Source organism: Saccopteryx leptura, chromosome X (assembly GCF_036850995.1).
Source record: "Saccopteryx leptura isolate mSacLep1 chromosome X, mSacLep1_pri_phased_curated, whole genome shotgun sequence".
Classification (NCBI taxonomy): domain Eukaryota; kingdom Metazoa; phylum Chordata; class Mammalia; order Chiroptera; family Emballonuridae; genus Saccopteryx; species Saccopteryx leptura.
The window spans coordinates 97,764,451-97,780,133 of record NC_089516.1 but is presented as its reverse complement, the minus strand read 5'-3'; the positions used below and the strand labels follow the sequence as shown (position 1 = coordinate 97,780,133).

General features: G+C 43.7%; 1 protein-coding gene across 1 annotated transcript in view; it reads right to left on the bottom strand.

Annotated features, from left to right (window-relative positions):
* The window catches only part of FRMPD3 (FERM and PDZ domain containing 3), a 137,424-nt gene that overhangs the window by 85,746 nt on the left and 35,995 nt on the right, over window positions 1-15,683 (bottom strand). The gene's annotated exons all lie outside the window — the stretch shown is intronic.

Below are 15,683 nucleotides of genomic sequence, written 5' to 3'. Positions count from 1 at the left end.
CCTCAAAAGCCATTTTCGTGCTACTGCAAAACATGTTGGAACACCTGTGTCACCACTGCCTGTTTATGCCCCCTCCCACTTTTTTTTTTTTTTTTTTTTTTTTCTGGCAGGACTAGGAACAAGTGACAATTCCTTGTCAGTTTGCTGGTGGAAGTGGAGGTGGAGGTGAATCTCTGGGATGCAGGTTCCTGATTACAGTGTCTAGTACCCGAGAGAGGCCATCCCTCTTTATCTTGTCTACAATGTGCCAGACCTTAAAGGAGACACAAAGTGTAACAGGAGGTAGGCTTGGTCCAGGTGCCATCCAGGACACAGGCACTGAGCCTGTCCTGGGTTTGAGGGAGAAGAGTCAAAGGTGGGATGCAGAGACCCTAAAGAAGGGAACAGTCAGTGTTCTCAGACATCCCTCCCAGGGTAATACCTGAAGGAACCCCCTTGGGGGGGTCATGGGGAGAGAAGGGGCCAGTAGGGACAGTGTGGGGAAGGTGCTTTTCCCACAGGGCTGTTTCTGACTCCATTCTGGTACTGGAGTGAGGGCACACATCACCTATTCTTTAAAGAATGAGTGGAAGAGAGCCTGTTGGGAAATTAAGCCCTGTGGCTTCTCTATGGGAGCTACCTTAACTTCCCTGCCTTAGCAATGCTATCTGTGAAATACCTAAGATCTCTTCTTCCTTTCTGGTCAGCATAATGAAATATCACAGTATTCTTGCCTTTCTCTTCTGATTATAAAAGACCATTTTTAGAACTTGTCGCCTTGCCTCCGCTCATCCATCCATTCATTCATATAGCAAATACTTATTAATATCTACTATGTGTCAGGCATGGTGCTAGGTGCTGGGCACCTCCGTGGTTCTGTGTGGGAGTATGCATGGGAGGTAGAAAGCACACAGGGCTGGAAATTAGGAAACATATTTTAAGTCCTAATTCTTTGACTAAATAGTAGTGTAACCCCAGATAAGTCATGTCTCCTTTTAGGGCCTCAGTTTTCTTATTGATCAAACGGGGCTAATAACACCTTCCCATCCTATTGTATGGGGATATTTTTGAGGCTCAATACAGATATGAATGAGAAGGAGCTTTGAAAATTATAAAGCCACTAGACAAATGGCAGGGATAAATTTGTTTCCAAGGTGGGAGGGGGCTGCTGGGAAATAAAGCTTAAAAGAAATCCAGGCTGACTCTCCCAAACTGATTGCACTGAATTCCATCTTCCTTGAATCACTGATCCTGCACCTGGGCAAGAGTCTCTGCCCTGTGAAATATTGTGCTCCCTCAACAGTGCCCATAGCACCGGGTTTAGGATGACCTGGCCTTAAGCTGGGGAGATTGCCTGGGGGACTTGAGTGGAACCAGTGGAGCAGCCGTGGCTCTGGGTTTCTAATTCCTGGGAAAAGCAGCATCATTCCTCAACCCGATCCCACCTGAGCCCAGGACTGCGTGTGTCTGGGAAGAAACCACTTCAGACCCCCAGAGATACCCCTTCAGTAAGCACAGGACTCGTGTCAAATGGTAGAAGGTGGCCTCGAGGACTGACACTCTATTTTATTGGAAGCTAGGAGTTCTAGCTTTGGGCCACCTTCCTGAGATCTACAACAAAATTTGTGCAGCCTCTGAGAGGATTTCTAGCTTGCTCTGTTCATCCCTAAAGCCACCCAAACAGATCTACAACTTTAAATTACGATACTATTCTTGTTATGCAAATGTAGTTTCAAGATAAATCCTCAAATTTCCAGAACTCTCCTCTACCCCTTTCTATTCCAAATAAACATATACCTTAAACACTGGATCTTGCCGACAAACAGTTTCCAGACAAACCTATTGCCCTCCTTCCTTTCTTTCTCCCTTCCCACTAGATGATAACCCTGAAGCCACTTTATATAAAAATGCTAGAGCCAGTGCAGAACAGGGAAGGCTCAGGGGCTTGGGTACTATAGCTAGCCAACCTCAGACCTGCACTCCACAGTTCTGGAGCCATACTAGAATAATAGTCAGAGGCAGTGACAAAAAGGAGGAGCCCTGCCATGGGCCAGGGCACCTTCAGCCAGCAGGTCCCTGAGGGAGGCGGAGAACAGACAGACTCTACACCCAGTCTCCCTTGGCAGTGTCAGAGCTCATCCTTCTTGCTGCTGAGGCTCCTCTTAATGTCTTCATAGATTCTCTTGTTCCATCCATCTCGTCAAGGCTGCTCCTTGTAATAAAGTGCCCCCGCGGCCACTCCAGACAGCCTGATGTTATCCTTCACTCTCTGCCCTTCTCCTCAGTGTGGACCACACAGCAGTGATTCAGTCCTCCCAGATTACAGTACAGTCTTCTGGGGAAATGCTTCCTGTGTGTGCCCCAGCCAGAGCATGATGGAAGCATTGGGTGTGGGCATATCAAATACCCCTTTCTTTGCCCTAGCACAGTGTCCTGGGTCTTGGATTTAGATCCTCACCCTGAGCCCCCATGCCCACCTCAGCTTGCATCTTCTTCCCAGGGCCAGCTGCCACTGCTGTCCCTCAGCCGTATAACCCGAGTCCAATTTACAAAACCTTTCTCTCGGTGATTGTCAATCAATCCTCCATCTCTATACCCTTAAAAGACTAGAAAGATTCAAGCTCCAAAGGAATGAATCACTGATGGTGAAATTTCAGGCACAATGACAGGCAATTGAGGAGACATATTTGATCACATCATGTTTACCTCTGTGTAAGGCTGGCCCTGAGGATATTCTGGCATTATCCCTTGACTATAATGAAGACTTGAAATAATAGCAAAGAAAGCAATAGATAATACACCAGGCTGGGAGTAGGGGTATCTTGCTGCTTATCCCAGTTCTGGCGCTAATTAGATGTATGGGCCCATACTTTCTCTTCTAGGCCTCCAATACCAGTATGTCATAGGGAGCACTATCAAGGTGATTAGGTATTTAACTCTTAGCTGATTTCCAGGGTCCCTTCCTGTTTTAACTGGGCTCAGATTCTAGGCTATATGACACTGAAATAGGATGATGTTCCCTTCAAAATGGGTCCTTGTTCCAGGACACTGGGCATGGCACTGTGTATGTATTGCAGTTAAAAGGGTATGAAAGGTTGGCACTGCGGGCATGAGCCTGGTACTGTTATTCAACAGTGTAGCCAGTGCTTGACTCACCTTTGCTAGGGAGCAAAGGGAAAGTTGTTTATTGTCCCCCATCCCATCTTGCAGACAGGACTCCTTAGATCCCCAGTGGTAGCTCTCTATGGGCAAATCCCCTGTATCTTCCAGGACTGATTCCAACTGCCCCAGGATCAGGCCTGACATTCCACCAGCGAACACCTGTACCACCATCACACTTACTCTGATCTGACATTCTTGACTTAGTGACCAGTAAACAGCTGCTAGCCCAAGACCCCTTGAGTTCCTTCTAACTGTTCCCATTGCCTTCTGATCCTGCAACCAAAGAGTTAATGCCTGGCCCAGTAAGGGCCCTCTAGGACACCGCTCTAGTTCTAGGGCTATTTCTTGTCAGGCCATTTCTCCCTGAAGATTTGTCAAGGGCTTTCTGAATTGAGGTATGCCCCATCCCCTGCCTTTGGGTCAGGTGGGCCCTGATTGTTTAATGGAAGGAAGAAAAAGAAGGCATCAGGAGATGGGGTTCTGGCTTCGTAGTTAGTAGCAGCTGTCCTGGTGATCTTTTGCCCTGAAGTCTGGATCCAGTTGCCAGAGGATGACACCACTATGATCTCACCAAGGCACTGATTTTATACCGCCCCCAACTAGCTTCCCCCACCAAAGGCTGTCAGGTTCTCCTCCCTGCTCCCTAGGTCCAATGGGGGTACTTACCACCATTTTCTTTCTCTCCTACATGACTGACCTGTTCCCTTCTTCTCTTAGCCAGAGCAATCCTCCTAGCACTGCAAATCCCTTCACTTGGCCCCTGTCTCCCTCCCTCTGCTATTCTACTTCCTTTTCCTTGCCAAGACCTAGCTGCTCCAATGGGTACTTTGCTCCTGCGGTGTGAATGTTCTGTTCTTGCTGGGCCCTGTATTAATTTGCTCTCATTTGTGAGCTGCTTTGTTAACATGATTGGCCTTTTTTGATGTGTTAGTGCTGCTCCCCACTTCCTCTGTTACCTCCCCACCCACACCCTCCTTAACTTTGTAATAATGGGCCCTCCCCTGTGGGGATGGGGTTGGGCTTTTTCAAAGCCCTTTCTGGTACATGCTTTAGTATTTCAGTACATCCTGACAACTGCTATTGGAAACAAAGTGGGTGTGATTATTGACCCTTGTGGGACTGGTGAAAAAACCAGGGCTCAGAGAAGTGAAAAAGCCTGTCTGTGTGGACAGCTACTGTGTGATGGCCTAGCGAGTCTAGAGCCATAGTTCTTTCCCACAGAACCCACGTGCTTAGGCATTCATCTTTGGTACCGCCTTTTGAGACCCCAACCAAGTTCCAAGGAAAGTGCATATGTACACACATACTTACATGAGGCCCCAATCAAATCCAGAGAAAAGTGCATATATGCACACATACCCGTATGAAATTTTGTTTACAACTGTGTGAGGGGTCATAGAAACTCCAAGGGTCAGGCCCCTGCATTGGTATTTTTAAAAAGCTGCCAAGTGATTCTAATATGCAGCCAAGGGTGAGAACCATTGCTTGAAATGAAGAGGTCAGAATAATACATGAAAGCGTAAAAGCTTTAGCAGCTGAGAATTTTCTGAAAAATCTTGGATGTGCCTGACCTGTGGTGGCACAGTGGATAAAGTGTTGGCCTGGAGCACTGAGGTCACCGTTTCAAAATCCTGGGCTTGCCCGGTCAAGGCACACATGAGAAGCAACTACTTTGAGTTGATGCTTCCTACTCCTCCCCCATCTTCTCACCCTCTCTCTTTCTCTTCTCTCTTAAAAAAAATCAATAAATAAAATATTAAAAAAAATCTCAGATGTACCCAATAAGAATCAAAGGTAGAGTAAGATGTGAACTCTGGCCCAGCTTCCCTGCCTCAGTTTCCTTCTTTCTGCCTGAAGGAAATCACATTAGGAAATCATTTTAAAGGCTTCTCAGCCCCTCCCCAGACTGCCTTTGTAAATCAGTCAGCATTGGGTTTGCTGTGTGAAGGGAGTATAAAGAAAGAAACGCACCTCACTCCCCATATACACAAGCTGGCCACTTATTCTGTAAGCATTATTTTTAGCATCTTCTGTTGGCAAAGGTGTAGGTAAATTTCCTTGAATAAGGCATGGGGTCTACCTGGAGGTGAAGGGTAGAGGCTTTCCTGTCAGTCACCTAGAGAGAGAGGCTTCTCAGGTAAGAAACTGGAACATAATGATCATCCTAATAGCTATCATGTCTTAATCACTTACTGTATGACAAGCATTTCACTTCTATGACCTCATTAATCATCATACCTTCTGAAGTAGTTATTAGCATTATTTTACATATTAGGAAACTGAGGCTCAAGAGGTGAAGTTACTTGTCCCAAGGTCACCCAGTTAGCAAGCAAATGTATTTTGTTTGGCCTGCAGAATTTTTAAAAAATTCATTGTTAAGATTTAGAAATCTTCTGATTTCATATAAGAATCCAGACTTCTAGCTTCCCTTAAAAATCTTAGCTGGGCCCTGCTGGGTCATTCAGTTCAATTGGTCGTTAGAGCATTGACCCAATACTCCAAGGTTGCGGGTCCGAGCCCTGGTCAGGGCACTTACAAGAATCAACCAATGAATGCATAAATAAGTGGAAAAACAAATTGATGTTTTTCTCTTCTCTCTCACTCTCTCTCCTTTCCTTTCTCTCTAAAAAAATTTAATGAATCAATAACAACAACAACAAAAAATCTTAGCTGGCAACCCTGCACCTTAAAGTCCCACCCCACAGTGCTCAGCTGGAACAAAGTAGCAGTACTCTTTCTGGATGAGGAATGGGCTCTCCAGGTCATCCCTGTTCCCTCTTTACCTTCTGTACCCTCACTATGGGGAATCTTCTCTGAGCCTCATCTGCCAACCTGGGCAGAGTTCATTTAAAAGTCTACTCTCTTATTAGAATGTGACTTTGTAGAGGGCAAGGCAGGGCATAAGTCCCATCCACTGTATCCCCAGTGCCTGGGGCAAGAATTAATACTCTGTCAATGATGGTTGAATGAACTGGGAGGAGGATTGTGGGGAAGAGAAAGGTACAAGAAGACAATCTAACAGTCACATTTTCTGTGGCTCCCTGGTTACTAGCAGATCTCTTAAGTCTGCTTCTGAGAGGCTCCCTAAGTTCTTCAAACTAACATCACAAATGTCCTCTGCAGCTCCTGAGCTTATTCTAAGGTTCACCTGTAATGTAGGTGGATGTGACCCTTTTTGGAGCCTTTCCCAACTTTCAGTGTGGACTTGTACCTTTGAACAACCCTTCACTGTGAGACCCATGGACTTCTGTTCCTCAGGCTTTTCTGGGGGCCCTCCAAAGCATTGACCATTCCCTGAGGGATCCTTACTGAGCATCAAAAACTGAGATGCTTTGTGTCCCCTTTTCCTTAGGGCCTTAATTTCCCACTAAGTCTTTCTTCTCAGACAATATATACAATACTGGAAGGCTAGCTGCAGAGCTTTTTCTGGGTAAGTGGGAATCCAACACCCCTTTAGTCACACTCCATAGCTTGCCCCCTAATGCAAGAGAGGATTTTTCTCACTTTGTTATAATTACCTGTCTTTTATGGGAGAGCAGGTTCACTCAGCTAGGGTGAAATTTGTATTATCGACCCTGCCGGCCTCTATTAACAATAACATAGGTAATCATGGATGCCCCCCAGCTCTGCTCAGCAATCTTCTTCCTCCTACTCCTACCAGCGTGTTCCAGGTCACCATCTCTTCACCCTAATGCAACTCCCCCTCCCCATTTCCTGTTTCCTGTAGACAGTCCCAGCTCCTTTGCCAAGAGCAACCTGACTGCGTGCAAAAACAACTTGAGAGTCATTAATGGGAAAGAGCAGCATTCAGAAAATCAAGATGATTCTAAAGCATTAACGGACCCCTTTGTGACTCTATCTCAGGAACAGCTAATGTTTTGTAAACTGGCATTAGACCAAGGCTTGTCTGGCACAGCAGCCCTCCAACCCCGAGAACACAGGCCCCTAGGACAAAGGATGTGCCAGAAGAGCCAGGTGAGATCTGGGGAGCAGTGAGAAAACTCAGGATGTGAGCTCCCATAGAGTGCCAGTCCCAGTGCCACATGGGCGTGTGTGGAGTGCGTGCGTGCGTGCCTGTGTGTGTGTGTGTTTTGTGCACGCACACACACACAGATCCAAAAACACAGGCGGGGCCACACGTTGGCACAAAAACACCACCCACACTCTTGCTATAAGACCCACATGTGATTTGCCAACAAATTGCAAATTAACCTCCTAGTGAACAGATTAATGGTATTCATGGTAATTTACACTCCAAGTTTCATAGCAACAGACTTTGAGCATTCTGGTTGCATAAGAATTCAAGGATTTTCAAGTTCCTGGAGACATTGTAGTAATTAACCTGATAAGCCTATGCAAATTACCCCCAATATGACACTGTCATTTTTGAATCCCATATCCAGGGTATTTGCCCAGAAGGTTTCTCATCACTGCTCCAGCTCCTTGGCTTGAGGTGTTAAGCTGACAGATGCCAGTCTGCATTTGTCTATGCAAATAAGGTCCCAGGGCAGAACTCACCATCAGATCCGGAAAGGGACTGAACCGTTACAAACTGTCCACTTACATGTTGTCCAGAATGGAGTTAAGCCTTTCTGGGACACATGGAAAGAGGGTCCCAGGCAATCTGCTCAGGACTGACAAAGCTATCTTTTTAAGATCCTTGGTTTGAGTACAAAAATTCCTGACTTGCCCAAGAGTTTTAGCTTTCCACCTGAAGGTCGGGAAGAAGAATTCTCCTTGGCATATTGCCAAGTGCCATTGGAGTTTTTATCTTTCCAGAAAGATCAGATTCTTAAAATAAAACCAAAAGCTGGGGTTCCCTTTTTCTTCCCTGGGAAGATGAAATTTAATTAGCTCTATTTGCAATTTTGAGGAAAAAAAAATCAACTACCTCATCAAATCAATCGACCTATGGGTACAGCTTGTATGTTCTTTCCACGGGTGGATTAGTTTCTGTGTAATAATATTTAGCTTCAGGGGTTGGCTACTCCTACCCATCCCACCCCAACATGAAGATCCATCTCTGACTCTCTGACTGCCTTATCGTTTGATTGCTTAAACCACCAGGGCTCACTGAAACCCCTGGTTAATCTGCCCTATGCTTCCTGCTCTGCAGGAGACAGTAATGAAGTACCAAGGAAGAGAGTATCCTTCTCTGCCCACTGGTCCCACTGCTGCTCCCATCAGCTGGTTGGTCATGGTGTTGCAGACCCAACCTGCTGTTAATGGGCTGCTATCTGGAACTCAAGAATTCTCCAGAATGCAAGGCCAAACAAGATGTTGATTGGAGCAGTCTCGCCTCTTAAAAACCTAACATTTGGAGGTGATAAACACTTGAAAATTATACCAGGGCCATTTATTTTTCCTCCTGAGCAACCTTTAGCTAAGTCAGAATTTGAGAAGTGTTGGAAGGCCTACTGTACAGCTGCTGGCTTTCTTTCTGAGTGCATAAATCAAGCCATTCCAAGATGGCCCCTGTGGTTACTCCTTCTCTTTTGTACCTATCCCCTTCTCACCATGCCAATCCTACTATTCATCCAGCTTCCATCTCCTCTTTTTCGATTCCTAACAACACCTAGTATCCACCACACTTGTCTCCAGAGCTGTGGGCCCACGACCCCAGAGACTGCAGCATATTGCAAGAGGAATGCACATCCATATATTTTAAAGCATTGCCTGTGGAGCTGTCAGTCTGTAGCTCACAGTAATGATGGTAAGGATGAAGAAGAGGAAGAGAACAGCTTCCATGTGGAGTTCATTTACTACATGCCAGACACCTTACATGAGCTTGACATGCAATACCTCATTGACTCTTTGTAGCAACTCTGTGAGCTTGGTACTATTTTTAGCCATGTTTTTTTTTTTAATTTTAATTTTTTATTTATTCATTTTAGAGAGGAGAGAGAGAGGGAAGGGGGGGAGGAGCTGGAAGCATCAACTCCCATATGTGCCTTGACCAGGCAAGCCCAGGGTTTCGAACCAGCGACCTCAGCATTTCCAGGTCGACGCTTTATCCACTGCGCCACCACAGGTCAGGCTTTAGCCATGTTTTGTACACAAGGACACTGAGGCAGATACTTAAGCCACTTGCTCAAGACCTTAAAGGTAATATGCATCAATGCTATAAATCGAACCCTGGCTGAGAGATGCCAGAGAGTAGGCATTAAAGCACTATCTTAAAACATTTTATGCATGTATATACCACTATTTTCCAAATGTTAGGCAGATGTCATAATTATTAACAAAATTCATTTTAAAACATCATACATTCACAGTAGTTTGTGGTCATTATATGTTTCTGAATCAATGGGTACTAACAATGAAATTGCTGTCAAGGGGTGTCCAGAATATGGCTCCTTGGATTTCAACAGATTGAGAACCGTGGCCATGGAGTACTTCCACCTCATGTCCTCTCACAAATGAGTCACTCATTCTCTTATCTGCTAACCTTCAGTTTTATCTCAGAAGACCTGTGCATCTCCATAGACATGACAGGGGTGGGGAGTTGTGTATAAAGCTATTTTCATATTCAATCATTCTTTAAACAAATATGTATTGAGCTAACAAACGGGATACTGCAGTGAACAAAATAGATAAAAATTTCTGTTCTCATAGATTCTTCACTCTAGTAACAATAAACAAATAAATAGGTAAAATTATATGCTATTTTAGAGAATGAAAAGTGCTTTAGAGAGAAATGAATCAGGGAATTGGAAATGAGTGGTTGTAATTTTAAATATAATGGTCAGGGAAGGCCACAGTAAGAAGGTGTCACTGAGCAAAGACCTAGAGAAAGGAAGGAAGTGAGCCTCGCATAGTTATCTTGGGGAAGAGCCTGTCAGGCACAAGGAATAGTATGTGCAAAGGTCCTGGGATGAAATGTGCCTGGAGTGATCAAAGACTATAAAGGAAAGCAGTGTTGTTGGAACAGTTTATCTGTGAGAACGTATATTAATAGTTGTATGTATAAGGGTGGATTCAGGAACAGACTCTGTCATTAGATCTTCAAGTGGCCTATGAGGGCCACCTTAACCTTGGCTGGTTTGCAGGACTAGTTCTAGGCAAACAGACATGTCTGCCACTTTTCAACACCCTAGTCCTTCCTTTTGTCTCCTTAGGAGCCTGTCTGCCCCACCCCTGAATTTGGGGCCTCTCTAGTGCTCTCTGCCAGCATAGCTAGTTCCTCTGCCTAAGGAATAAAGAACATAATTTGAGGATCCCACAGAGCTGAGATTGCTTCATGGTACCACCCCTTACTAGCTGTGTGACTTTCTTTGGGTAAGTCACCTACTTCTCTGAACCTCAGTTTCCTTATTTTTAAAATGGAGATAATCAGGTATTGGGAGAATTAAATGAAATAATGCATGTATAATGCTGAGTCCAGTGCCTGGCACATAGTAAAAATGTTCAAGAGATAGTAGCTGATATTATTCATTCATATTCATTATAAACTATGGAGAATAATCAGTGTGCCTTGGTTTCCCTGAAAAGCAAAGATTTCTTGCAAGAAAAGTTCTTGAATATGTAAATTGTGGGCAGTCAGCAGAGAGGGAAAAAATGCAAGTAGAAACACTACTGAGGGAGTGTTCTAAATTTTTAACATTACAATAAGTATTGATTTAGAAAGGTTGGGAACCATTGGCGTCAATGGGTACTTCTTCCAGGTCTGTCTGCATTTACCTGTAAACTGGTGGGCTCTGAACAGTAGTAGCATTGCCAGCATCATTGAGTGGATGGGAAATTCAAATGAAGCCTTGGATCTTTTGATCCAGCATAAAGATGTGTTTCCATGGTCTTTTCCCCTCTTTACTCTGTTGCTTCTGCTCCCGTGGGAATGTTGGAGAGGTCAGAATCACTGCTCTAAACCCAAAGAGGGCAACTTCTGGGGCTGGAGGCCCTCCCACTTGAAGATCATAATGGTGCATAACTTTTTCACTTTCACACATCTCTAAGTTTCACCCTGCTGTTTATATCACCCTCTCTTCCTACACTTTGAGCAGACAATCCTGGCCAGTCTTTGAAAGTGGCCACTGAGAAGGTATTTGTTGAGAGCTTTGTCCATCTCCTAACCAGAGCTTGGGCATGTCAGAACCTTACTGCACAGAATAGTTGTATCCCTGACAAGTTTCTTACAAATCGAATTTTCACATATCAAAGCCTATTTTCCATTTAGCTTTTATCATAAAACTGGAGATGTGTTTCTCTGAGGAGAAAAAAAATGGGACCCTGAGACTTAATAAAAATCATGTTTATGAATGCAATGCAGTAACACACTTAAAATCACATATATGAATGAAAAAAATGAGAATTTTCTTATAAAATATTAACAATGCCCCCAAATGAGTCTCAAAACCTGAATACAAAATAGATAGCATTATTTTGATGTTCTGCACAATGGCTTAAAGGCTTAAAAGAAAAACAACAGCTTAACAGAACAGAACACACTGGACTGAAAAGTTCCCCAGCTTCTATAAAATTGCCTTTCTAATGCTCTGCAGCAGGGACCATGCAGCATTCTTTCGAGGCTCAAATCCTGAGCTCTAGTACTCTAGGGAAGCTGCTGGGTTTAAGAAGCAAACAGGTTGATCTGGGCCATAGAAGAGATGAACAAGCACAGCTGTGGCACTGCTTATAAATGCTCCAGAAAATGAGTTAATTAGGGATAGGGGTTATGGGAAGACTTTCTGGTAACACAAGATTGGAAGACTTGAAATTCCTGAATAGTGAGAGGCTTTGGGTAATGTATAATGAATCAGTCTTCCAATTTCTAAATGTTGCTTTGGCTAATGTCTTTCTATGGAGTTTCTGGACAATGAGAAATTCCTATGAAAGGTTTTGTTGCCTTAGTATAGTCATTCCTCAGTATCCTCAGGGTGGGAATTGAATCCAGGATCCCCTGAGGATACCCAAATCAGAAGACACTCAAGTCCCTTATATAAAATGGTGTAGTATGTGCATATAGGCTACAGCAGGGTGTGCCACACATCACTCCATTTGTGTGGATTCAGTATAGTGCTCAGCATATGGCAAATTCAAGTTTTGCTTTTTAGAACTTTCTGGAATTAAAAATTGTTTTGATCCACAGTTGGTTGAACCCACTGATGCGAAACCCGCAGATATGGAAGGTTGACAGTATTTACCCAAAGTATGTTGCAGGGAACACTAGTCCCAGAAGAGGCTCCATAAAGGGTTCCATGGACAAAAAAAGTTTTAGAAATGCCAGATACTCTAAATCTAATATGTACCTAAATCACTCGAGGAGCTCGTTACAATGCCCATTCTGACTCAGAAGGTCTGCGGTGGAGGCCTGAGATTTTGCGTTTCCAGCAAGCTCTCAGGTGATGCCTAGGCTGCCAATCCTCAGACCACACTTTGGGTGGCAAGGCTCTAAATGTCCTCTTGAAGATTCATGATTCTCATTAGTATGTTAAGAGCTCTACGAAACCCTGCAGTAAAGTTTAGCTTATCTAACTCAGCATTTGTCAAACTCATTTTTACCAGAAACCTTTTTCTCCCCCCATGATACCTATTAATCTCTCACATTCAGGGTACGTGGAAGCCAATTTGGGAAGTGCTGCTCAGGCTAATACTATCTTACCTGGAGTGAATTTACATCATCTGAGAAGTACTCGTTTTGGGTCATGGCTACAGACCTCATCTAGGGCTAGTTAATAGCCCTGCAGAGACAAAGGTATGCCAGGGCTGTGAACTGCCATTGGTTTTTGAAGACTCCAAGCTCAATGACAGCAAAATTACATAAAAACTATTTACCATTCTGCCATACTCACCACTTTCCGAAGTGCTTTACAACCTTAATGTGGCTTGAGCTGAAATGAAAGCAGGGAAAAGGGACGAGATTTTGAGCAGAGAAAAGCAGGCATTTTTGAGAGGGGAATAAAATGGGATGATGAGCAAATGACACTGAAAGTAGACAGGCAGTAAAGGACTTGGGCTAGTTAGAGTGAGGAAGAAGGAGGCATCAGCAAGAGATGCTAGTGGGCATGGGAGTGCAGTGAAAAGAACAAAATACTCTCTAAAATCTGATCCTATAGAATGAGGAGGGGAAAAAACATGAAGGAAGGAGTCATCTTGTTTACCTGATCTGCCTGTACAGGTCTCAGGTAAGTACTTCCCCAAACTTTTGCTGTACAAATTGTTTGGCTGGGAGGCCCTCTCTGAGCAGATTTCTCATTCTTATGGCATTGGCTGCCAGATGGAAAGGGTCTAGGTTGTCAGTTCATGTAGGAGGGCATCTGCTCACACCCATGGTGGCCTATCACTCCAGCCCCTATCCTAGTTAGCAGATGGGTCCAAGAGAGCTAGCTCTTCAATTATCAGAAGCCAGTGGCAGACAGTGCATCCAAACTGGGAATAAAGGGGAGAGCTAGGAACCCCTGCTGTGTGAATCAGTATAGCACAAGTGTACAAATTCTGGAGTCAGACAGAGTCCATACCATAGCACAGCTACTCATTAGCTGTGAGGTCATGGGGTAAAATTAGCTTGTTTTAACCTCAGTTTTTTCCTCTCTAAAATAGGGTTAAGAGTAGTATTTATGTATTTCATAACACATGATGACAAATAACCAGGGAGTTCCTGGAAAGATGGTTAGGATACTGCCTAACACATAATAAGAATCAACAACTGTTAGCTGCTATTAATATTATAGTCACCATCCTTTATCTGTGGGGGATAAGTTCCAAGATCCCCAGTGGATGCCTGAACTTGCAAATAGTATTGAACCCTACGTATAAGATGTTTTTCCCCTACATGCATTTCCACTTAAAGGAAGCACTTTGTGACTTCTCTTTGGCACATCTGAATTGCCAGCATCACTACTCCTGCTCTTTGGGTGGTTATTAAATAAAATAGGGGTTATCTGAACACAAGCACTATGATACCATGACAGTTGATCTGATAACCGAGATAGCTACTAAGTAACTAATGGTAGTATGTACAGCATGGAGATGCTGGACAGAGGGATGATTCACGTCTCAGGTGGGATGGAACAAGATGGTATGAGATTTTATCATGCTACTGAGAACAAAATTTAAAAGTTATGAATTATTTATTTCTGGAATTTTCCATTTAATATTTTCAAACTTCAGTTGACTGCAGGTAACTGAAACCATGGAAAATGAAACTAGATAAGGGGGTACTTCTGTAGTCTTATATATTATTATTATAAGCATTTTAGCATAGTTGCTTGGCACAAAGAAAATGCTTGACAAATGATCACTGATATGACAGGATAATAATGAATATGACCATGAACTTGGCCATAACCATGACGACAGTGATGATGTTATTGATGGTGGAACTTGCTTTCTCTTAGCTGTGTTTTGGCGTTTGGCATCAGGAGGTGGTGAGCTTTGAAAACTCTGAAGTCAGGAGGTCCTGGGTTTGAATCCTGACTCTGCTACCAAATAGTTGGTGAGCAGTTTTCCCAGGTGTAAAATGGGGACAATAATTCTACTTCCCTCACTGTTGTGAGGATGGAATGAGATGATGCATATGACGTAGCAAGCCCAGTGCCTGTCGCATTGTGAGCACCAATAGTTAGCTAGAATTGCAGTGTTTGAGAACTTGAAAGAGCTCTGGGAAGCAAAGTTTCAGGAGTCAAGGTGCCCTCATTGTCCTTTTTGATAATCACAGATAGGCCCATAAAAGACCTACATACACACCATGTGCTTTTTCACACATTACTATTTCATATACACAAAAGGGATATAACGTGTTCAGGCCCACATAAAGAAGAAACCCATCTGTTTGTGGAAGAGAATTTCCAGTGCACAGAAATTCCTGACTCAGAGCTTCAAGTGTTTGTTATTATTATCAAAGTAGTGTCTTTTAGTTCAAGAATAGGAGTTTGCAAAAGATATTACTGAAACCCACTATAGACTATAAGTACCAGGCATGCATACAGGTTTGGGTCACCATCAACTTCAAAACACCTAGCCCAGTAGCTGGCATATGACAGTTCCCAATAAATATGCACTGAATAAAATATCACATTTTCATTTGAAAGTAATTTCATAGCAACAGTATGTATCTATTAGGTCATGAATTAAGGATGCTTTTCTTTGCATTTAAGAAAGTCCTATCAGTGTGCAAATGAGCCAAATTTGAATATCAGCCATAAGGACTAGCCACCCACAAGTACACAAAGACTCCTCAAGTGGATACACAGTCACTCTCCAAATGCTTTGCCAACTTTGGGCCTCCCCTGCAAGATGTGGGACCTGTGTCTTTGGATGAAAATAGCAGAGCGTGCGTCAGTGATGGTTCTCAGAGCCAGTGAAAATATAACAATGAGGCTATCCAGGGTCCTTGTCAAAACCAAGTGGATCTGAGGTGAAATTTCAATCATCTCACCAGCTGGCACCAGAATCCCTCTTAAGGAGAGAACTGGGACTGCCTTTAGGAAAAGATTTTGATAAGATACTTGCTTTGACCATATAGGTGGGCAGGAGCCAAGGCAACAAGAGCTTGACACTGGGTGGTGAAAATGAACAGAACTTTGGGGCTGTGGGGGAGCAGAGGG